Source organism: Sapajus apella, unplaced genomic scaffold (assembly GCF_009761245.1).
Source record: "Sapajus apella isolate SASKATOON/1434 unplaced genomic scaffold, GSC_monkey_1.0 scaffold49, whole genome shotgun sequence".
Taxonomy (NCBI): domain Eukaryota; kingdom Metazoa; phylum Chordata; class Mammalia; order Primates; family Cebidae; genus Sapajus; species Sapajus apella.
In genome coordinates, this window is record NW_022436989.1 from 8,179,921 (window position 1) to 8,189,708 (window position 9,788).

Genomic DNA, 9,788 nt, shown 5'->3' on the forward strand with positions numbered 1-9,788 from the left:
AAAAAAAAAAAAAAAAAAAAAAAAAAGAGGGAGAGGAGGAAGCTGCAGGGTGATAATCCAGCATGAACTTCTCACACTCCTGAACATCTTGCTGGGTATTCCAAGAACACACGACCCTGGCCATTCTTCACCTGGGCCATTGCTCAGACTTGCATTGGGCAGTAACCAACATCCAGGCATGAGGCTATATCTTTCTCTGGAGCAGAGAGCAGGCTTGTTTACTGGTTGGTTTTGACTTTGGAATGTTAAATCAATCTTGCATTCCTGGGATACATCTACCTTTGGTCAACCTGTATTATCTTTTAAATATATTGTTGAATTTTATTATCTACAAAATTTGTTAAGAAAATTTGCATCTTTGCTTGTGAGTAATATTCATATAATGCTGGCCTCATAGAATATGTTGGGATATATTTCTTCTTATTCAGTTTTCTGAAAGATTTAATATAGAATAGGTATTATTTCTTCCAAATATTTTGTAGAATTCTGCAGCGAAACTACCTGGATGTGAAGTTTTCATTGTGGAAAGGCTTTGAATTACAAATCCAGTTTCTTTAGTATATTTATGGCTATTCATGTTATCTCTTTCTTCTGGAATATGCTTTAGTAGTTTGTATTGTTAAAAAAATTAATTAGGAGGTCACTGGGCTGAGATAGCTCCAGTGCCTTGGGTTCTTACGTAAACAAACTAATCAAAATCCGCCAACTAACTTCTAACTAGAGACATTCCACTTTAACCAAAAATTTTCTTTATCTTGCTTCTGAAAACACCTTGTAAAAATTTTCCCCTTCTGCCCCCTCATTAGAGCCCAAAGTGGTTTGGTGCTGTCCAATTCATGAATCACTATCTGCTCAAATAAACTCTTCAAAATGCTAACGTGCCTAAGTTTCTTTGTAACAGTATCTTTCAAGAGATTTATCCATTTCCTCTAAATTGTATAATCTATTGGCATAAAATTGTTAGAGTATTCCCTCAATTATGCTTTTAGTATTTGCAGAATCTAGAGTGATGTCACCTTTCTTATGCTTGATATTGGAAATTTGTGACTTCTCTTTCCTTTGCTCATCATTCTGGCTGAAGTTTGGTCTCAAAAAACCAGACTTCGGTTTCATTAACTTTTCTCCCCATTGTTTTTCTAGTTTTGAATTCATTGATTTCTACTCTGATATTTACTGCAGACAATGGTTTGACATTACAACAGTTTGAGTGCTATACACATTCAGGAGAAAGTAGTATGATGCTCTCTTGTGGTGCAGGGTAGTAGCAGTGGCAACTCCCAGTCAGCTGCATGATCATGTGGGTTAACAACCAATATTCTACAGTGTACTGTGTTGCCAGACGATTTTGTCCAACTGTAGTCTAACGTAAGAGTTCTGGGCATGTTTAAGGTAGGCTAGGCTAAGCTATGAGGTTTCCTAGGTTAGATGTATTAAATACACTTTCAACTTCTGGTATTTTCAACTTATGATGGCTTTATCAGGACATGACCCCATTGTAAAGCATCTCTCTTGTGTTTTTGAGACCTTTCTTTGTTGCCCAGGCTGGAGTGCAGTGGCATGTCATCCAGGACCACTCAAGTGATCTTCCCGCCTCAGCCTCCCAAGTAGCTGAGACTACAAGTATGTGCCACCACACCCAGCTTATTTTTGTATTTTTGTAGAGATGAGGTTTCACCATGTTTCCCAGGCTGGTCTTAAACTCCTGGACTCAAGTGATCCTTCTGCCTTGGTCTCCCAAACTGCTGGCATTAGGTGTGTACCACTGCACCCAACTGAGGAGCATATTTAAAATAAAATTGTTTTCTTCTTACTTTACATTTAATTTGACCTTCTTTTCTTATTTCTTACAGTAGAAACTGAGATTGTTGATTTGTGACTTTTTTTTTTTTTTTTCCAAATACAGGTCTTCAGTGCTATAAACTCTTGAGAGACAATTCTCCATGAATCGCTCATGTTTCTGCACATCCAGCATTAACCACCAGGTCTATCGGGCGTGTTGGTATAAGCTGGCAGCCTTGGAAAGATGAACACAGCCACTTCTTCCTGAACAAACTGATTTGCCTTCCTGAATAGAAAAAAACTGAGAAAGACAAAAAGAATTTGCTTACATTCTAGGGTAATAAAAACGTCTGTTGCTGAGAGGAAGAGGGGAAGGTTTTCCAAACTCCACCTACATATGACCAAAGTCTCCTCATCTCAAGCTTCCTCCTGTAAGGTGCTCCCGCTGCATGTGACATACTGTGGGAGCTGGGGCTTGGGAAACTTGTACCAAGATGTTATTATTGCTGAGGTAATAGATGGAAGTGGGATTTTAGCCAGTAAGGGCTGGTACACCAATTTTTTTTTGACTGAATAAGTTAATATACTTGTGGACATCTCTGCCTGTTTTAGGTAAAAACTCTGGTTTTCTTAGGCGTTATAAAAGATTTCTAAAACCTAGACATAAAGTTTTCTCAGCTTTCTTTGATGTTCAAATACGGAATTTAAATGTATTTAATTCTCATTGCCAAAGGGTAGGATTAGAAAATGCAATATCTCAGCAATTTCTTGTCTGTAAAGGATTTCAGTTCTCCTTCACTTATGAAGCTTAGTTTGGCTGGATGTGAAATTCTGGGTTAAAAGTTCTTTTCTTTAAGGATGTTGAATATTGGCCCCTACTCTCTCTGGCTTGTAGGGTTTCTGCTGAGAGATCTGCTGTGAGTCTGATGGGCTTCCCTTTGTGTGTAACTCTACCTTTCTCTCTGGCTGCCCTTAGCATTTTTTCCTTCATTTCAACCCTGGTGAATCTGCCGATTATGTGCCTTGGGGTTGCTCTTCCTGAGAAATATCTCTGTGGTATTCTCTGTATTTCCTGGATTTGAATGTTAGCCTGCCTTGCTAGATTGGGGAAGTTCTCCTGGATAATATCCTGAAGAGAATTTTCCAGCTTGGATTCATTTTCCCCGTCATATTCAGGTACACTGACTAAATGCAGATTAGGTCTTTTCATATAATCCTATATTTCTTGGAGGCTTTGTTCAATTCTTTTCACTCTTTTTTCTCTCATCTTGCTTTCTCGTTTTATTTCATTGAGTTGATCTTCAGTCTCTGATATTCTTTCTTCTGCTTGATTGATTTGCCTATTGAAACTTGTGTATGCTTCGCGAAGTTCTCGTGCTGTGTTTTTCAGCTCCATCAAGTTGTTTATGTTCTTCTCTAAGCTGGTTATTCTAGTTAGCATTTCTTCTAACCTTTTTTCCAGGTTCTTAGTTTCTTTGCATTGGGTTAGAACATGTTTCTTTAGTTCAGAGAACTTTGTTATTACCCACGTTCTGAAGCTTGCTTCTGTCAATTTGTCAAACTCATTCTCCACCTAGTTTTGTTCCCTTGGTGGTGAGGAGTTGTGATTCCTTGGAGGAGGACAGGCATTCTGGTTTTTGGTGTTTTCATCCTTTTTGCGCTGGTTTCTTCCCATCTTCGTGGCTTTATCTACCTGTGGTCTTTGAAGTTGGTGACTTTCAGATGGGGTCTCTGAGTGGACGTCCTTTTCGTTGATGATGAAGTTATTTATTTCTGTTTTTTAGTTTTCCTTCCAACAGTCAGGCCCCTCTGCTGCAGGCTTTGGAAGCAACGCCACACACCTACAACCATCTGATCTTTGACAAACCTGACCAAAACGAGCAATGCTGAAAGGATTCCCTGTTTAATAAATGGTGCTGGGAAAACTGGCTAACCATGTGCAGAAAGCAGAAACTGGACCCATTCCTTACACCTTACACAAAAATTAACTCCAGGTGGATTAAAGATTTAAACATAAAACCTAACACCATAAAAACTCTAGAAGAAAACCTAGGCAATATCATTCAGGACATAGGCACAGGCAAGGACTTCATGACTAAAACACCAAAAGCAATGTCAACAAAAGCCAAAATAGACAAATGGGATCTAATTAAACTTAAGAGCTTCTGCACAGCAAAGAAACAATGAGTAGAATGAACCAGCAACCAACAGAATGGAAAAAAATTTTTGCAATCTACCCAACTGACAAAGGGCTAATATCCAGAATCTGCAAAGAACTTAAAGAAATTTACAAGAAAAAAAACAAACAACCCCATCAAAAAGTGGGTGAAGGATACAAACAGGCACTTTTCAAAAGAAGACATTTATGCGGCCAACAAACATATGAAAAAATGCTCATTGTCACTGGTCATTAGAGAAATGCAAATCAAAACCACATTGAGATACCATCTCATGTCATCACTAAAAAACCTGAAGACAACAGATGCTGGAGAGGATGTGGAGAATTAGGAACGCTTTTATATTGTTGGTGGAAGTGTAAATTAGTGCAACCATTGTGGAAGACAGTGTGGTGACTCCTCAAGAATCTGGAACTAGAAATACCATTTGATCCAGCAATCCCAATACTGGGTATATATCTAAAGGATTATAAATCATTCTATTATAAAGATACACGCACATGTATGTTTATTGTGGCACTGTTTACAATAGCAAAGACTTGGAACCAACCCAAATATCCATCATGGATAGACTGGATAAAGAAAATGTGGCATATATACACCATAGAATACTATGCAGCCATAAAAAAGGATGAGTTCATGTCATTTGCAGGGACATGGATGAATCTGAAAACTATCATTATCAGCAAACTGACACAAGAACAGAAAGCCAAACACCACATGTTCTCACTTATAGTTGGATATTCAACAATGAGAACACATGGACACAGGGAGGGGAACATCACATACTGGGGTGTGTTGGGCGTGGAGGGCTAGGGGAGCGATAGCAGGGGGTGGGAAGGTTGGGGAGGGGTAACATTAGGAGAAATATCTAATGCAGGTGACGGGGGAATGGAAGCAGCAAACCACCATGGCGTGTGTGTACCTATGTAACAATCCTACAAGATCTGCACATGTACCCCAGAACTTATAGTATTAAAAAAAAAAAAAAAACTTCAAAAAAAAAAAAAAAGAAAATGTAATGTCTTTATAGTTTTTAATATTCACAGCCTATTATATATTATTTATTAACCACATGCTTTTTAAATATGAAGGATAATATTATGAGGCTAATTTTTTTTATTATGAATCCTAAATACTATATCAAGGAATTTTCAGATTTTGAAAGTTACATCAGGCTGGGCCTACGGTGTAATTGATGTTCTCTAATTGATGTTCCCATCGATATGAAAGGTAGTATATGTTGCATTTATCAGAGCTGACGTCTTTTAGGTTTACTTTAAATTTTATTGTTAAATTCAGGGACAGGTTACAATTAACCATCTTTCCATTAAGAAGCATGATCATATTCCCAGTGTGTTCTAGAATTAACTGTTGCACATAACATTTTGAGTGAAAATGGAGATAGAGTTTATAAGCTTTTAGGGTGTTGTTTTATGCAGGATTCATCTCCCTAACTTGTATATCTTCTTAATTCCTTTAAAAAATAACACTTAACACATGTATGAATAGTAGTAAACTAGAAACTGAATTAATCACTAATTTAATTCAGGCTTTATTATTTAATGTACCTATCAGTCTATCAGGACTATGGAAGGCACAATGTAAGTCCTGCTTCTAAAGCACTTTTCATACTAATTGGCAAAGCATGACGTACCTGTGGTAGAGACTGAGAATATAATTCAAATCTGAAAAAGGGCTACAGGTATTCAAAATTTAAACTTTGATCAATGGGATCGATATTCATGACTTTTTTTTGACTGAGCTCTGAATTATGGTCTGCATTGACTCTGGGTGGTTATTCATGACATTACTAGGCAAACAAATTTATAGTACAATTCCATTTTTATTCTGTCTGTATAATTTGTTACAAATAGGACTATATATACTTCACAGAGAAAGCATATACATAGAGGATATGCCGATACGTGTAATATACACGGAATGTTCACTGAAGCACAGTATTTTGGAGGTGAGCCAGTGATTAGCACCTTTTCCTAAAGTTACAAGAATAACATGCTCAAGCTTGTTTTGCCAATGTCTGACAGTTTTGGACATGGAAACTTGTGTATCTAGGAAAAATAAATTAATCACCACCTGCGTCGTGAAGCATGTGCTCCAATATTTGGTGTTAGTATCCAACATTCCTGCTGCACATTGCAGAAACTGGTAGAAATGCCCTTCAGAACGCCGTTGCTCCTGAGAATGGGAGAACGATGCAAGAGGAGAGTACAGAATTATGGGACTGTTTACCCAATTTTAAACGTTTAGCTGGAAAGGAAGCTGGAATAGTCTAAAAGAGTGGGATATATAGAACTTACTGTAATGAGCGTGTAAGTTATATTGTTGCAAAATGATGAGCAGTTCTATTGTTTTAGAGATTTCCTGCTGTCATCTTTCATTTTTTGTTTTCTTTGCTTATTTTTGAGAGAGTCTTGCTCTGTCACCCAGGCAGGAGTGCAGTGGTGTGATCTCAGCTCACTGCAACCTCTGCATCCCGGGTTCAAGCGATTCTCCTGCCTCAGCCTCCAAAGTACAGGTGCCCGCCATCACGCCCGGCTAATTTTTGTATTTTTAGTAGAGATGGGGTTTCGGCATGTTGGCCAGGCTGGTCTCAAACTCCTGATCCCAGGTGATCGCCCCAACTCGGCCTCCCAAAATGCTGGGATGATAGGCCCTGAGCCACCACTCCCCGCCAGGATTTTTTTTCTTTTTTTTAAACCTGACCTCAGTGGATTTCACAGCTGTAGGATGGTGACCACTGCCACCTACCGACCAGAAATGTGAAGTGGCATGGCTCTTTTTCCGTGAAGTCCTTCAGAGACTCAGCATGCAAACATTGTATAAAAAGCAATGTTTCAAGCAAAAGTTAAAAAGTAAGCTGATGATGGTAATTTCCTAATTTACTTTATAGAATGTAATTTTATGAATAGCGCAGTGTTTGTAAGGTGCTTATGGCAACATTACTTCAAAAACCACAGCAACTGAAACTCTCCAACAATAAAAGCTGTATTTTTGCAGTCACCAGATATATATTGGTGCTTACTAAGAGGCAAGCAGTGTGCAAAGCTTGGGGACACAGAACAATATCTCTAGAGTTCTCCATTTTCTGTTCCAGTGCTCACTCTCTAACCCCTGTCAGTCGACATTAAGTAGGAAGCATTTAATGATGGCGAATGGACTCAGGTCTCAGACAGGTGACATCTGTTACATGAACCATGCATTTAAAAACCTTTCTTTCCTTTTAAAACTTCTTATCCATGCCTGATTTCCTGGGTTCCTATTTTTTCTGAGTTTGGAAATGGGTCGTCTTTTTTTTTTTTTTTTTTTTAGATGGAGTTTTGGTCTTGTTGCCCAGGCTGGAGTACAGTGGCGGGATCTTAATTCACCACAACGTCCATCTCCCGGGTGCAAGCGATTCTGCGATTCCCCTGCCTCAGCCTCCTGAGTAGCTGGGATTACAGGCACGCGCCACCACGCCTGGCTAAATTTTGTATTTTTAGTAGAGACAGGGTTTCACCATGTTGGCCAGGCTGGTCACGATCTTCTGACCTTGTGATCCTCCCACCTCAACCTCCCAAAGTGCTGGAATTACAGGCATGAGCCACTGTGCCTGGCTGGAAGTGGGTCTTCTAATGATCACGTATCTCCCAGCTTGAATTCACAGCCATACTAGTCAGGGACAATATTCAACATGTCCCCTGAGCAGTTGAACACAGGCTTCAACTTGCTGGGTACGGGCACTGACCGATCAGTCCTGGGCACTGACCCATCAGAATGGGCCAGCTGTATGGCAGCCAGGACACCCTCAGTCCTCTAAGGGTAAGATTCATCACCACTAGGTCTCAGGCTTTCACTCTGGTCTGTTAATTCCATCCACTGATCGATGCAGATGTCAGATTCCCGGTACCTCCTTGGCCTTTGCTTCCTGCTTGGCAGTCTTGACGTTGCTGAATCCAGAGCCCTTCCTCCAGCTCTGTCTGCGTGGGCTCATGTTACTTCATTTTTTTCATAGCCTGCTCCGGTAGCCTCGGTGTCCAGAATCTTTCCCCCAGGCTGTTGCTCTGGAATCTGATTTTTAGCCCTTGTTAAGCCAGAAACCATCTGTAACAAACTCCTTGGTTGATCTAGAATAGGAGAAAAATAAGTGACTTTGGCAAGGTCACAAGCCACAAAACGGTGAAATCCCAACTCTAATGCAGATGACAGTGAATCCAAGCTGTTGCCTTTAAAGACTGAGGTATGTGGCCTTTCCACTGCCAGGAAAGGCTGTCTCTGCCACCTCTGTCCTTCTGCCCTGCCTCCCACTGACATGTACTTACTCATTGTCCTAAAGTGCACGAGCTTGTCCCAATTCAAGCCAGAGGTAGATTAACATGGCTGACAATTGCTTAATCTGGGAAGTTATTTTTCCAGAAGCCCCAAATACACCTGCTTCTAATTCTAGCTCAGTTACTCACTAGCTTTATGATCCATGTAAATTTCCTTACCCTCTGAGTCTCAGTGTTCTTGTCTGCAAAATAGAGGTACGATATCTATGTACTAAATAAAATGCCCGATAGCATCGTAGGTGCTCAAAGAATCGGGGCTACTTTATTGAGTTATTCAGAAATATTGTTATTTAAACTCAGCCTCTTGGAGACACAATGCATTACAGAAAAAAAAAAAAAGAATTTCTGACAAGGGAGCAGCTGTGGGGTGGTGTGAACTACATTTCATTCTAACCACAGAGCTGCTCTGGTGTGGCCTGGTGATCCTGCCATTTAAAACCCTATACAAACAAAAACCTGCACACTAATGAACACGATAAATACAAAAACAATCATAACACAGAAAAAAAACAACAAAAAAAATCAAGTCGCGATTTCTGGTAGATTTGTTGACTGCTGTGGATATTTTCTATGCTTTGTTGACTATCCTACTCTAATTAGTTGTCTAAGAACAGAGCTAAATAGGGCTCAGTCACTTGCCAAGAAGCAAATGACACTCCAAGATCCACAGGAGTAAAATCGCTGCAGGGTCCCCTTCCTGCCATCTTAGGATTTAAAATATCTGTGAAAAATGGAGGGACTCTTTCTGAGTCATTGATAGAGAAATAACACAGATTCTAAGACTTCCTTCAGCCTCTGCCTGCCCCACCCACGCCCTGCTGCAGGCATGGTCCTGCCCAGTCCCTGAGCTGGTGAGAACGAAGCCTGGTGTCCACAAGGCCCTTAGCTCTGAGAGCAGGTGTCTGGCTTGGGGTTTGATGCCTAGCACTGCTACCATTGCCCAGGGAGCTGCAGGCCCCTCTATAAACCTATGGACTGTCCATGTGGTTGAGTTTCTTGCCTGGTTCCTGGTTTATATCTGAGTCTCATCTAATCCTAGAAGACGTCCTTGCTCTCTGCTGATTTGGCAGGGGTCTAAGTGCCGAGCCTGGCTCCTGCTGCTCTTCTCCAGTGGGCTGGCCCCTGCGCTCTCTCTCTGGTCTCTGCCTCCCGGAAATGAACTTTCCTGGAACCAAAAGGAGCCCATCCATCATATATAGCCAGTGGCAGAGACTGTGCTCTCAACATTTAAAGTTTCAGGACCTTTAGAAATTGATGTGGTTGCTGTCCTGCCCTGGGTGTCACATCCTGCAGGGCTTTGGCATTAGGATGACTGCTCCTTACCTGGGGGAGGACTATCGTCAGGTGGGATTCCTCCTTTCCAACTTTGTCTGTTATAGGCATACCCAACTTTCCCTACTTAGCTGGTGCCTGCAGACTTGCCCTTGAGCTCACGTCTTCTTAGGAACCAGGGTTTTGCTCTCCATTCACTTTTCTTTTTCTTTTTTTTTTTTTTTTTTGA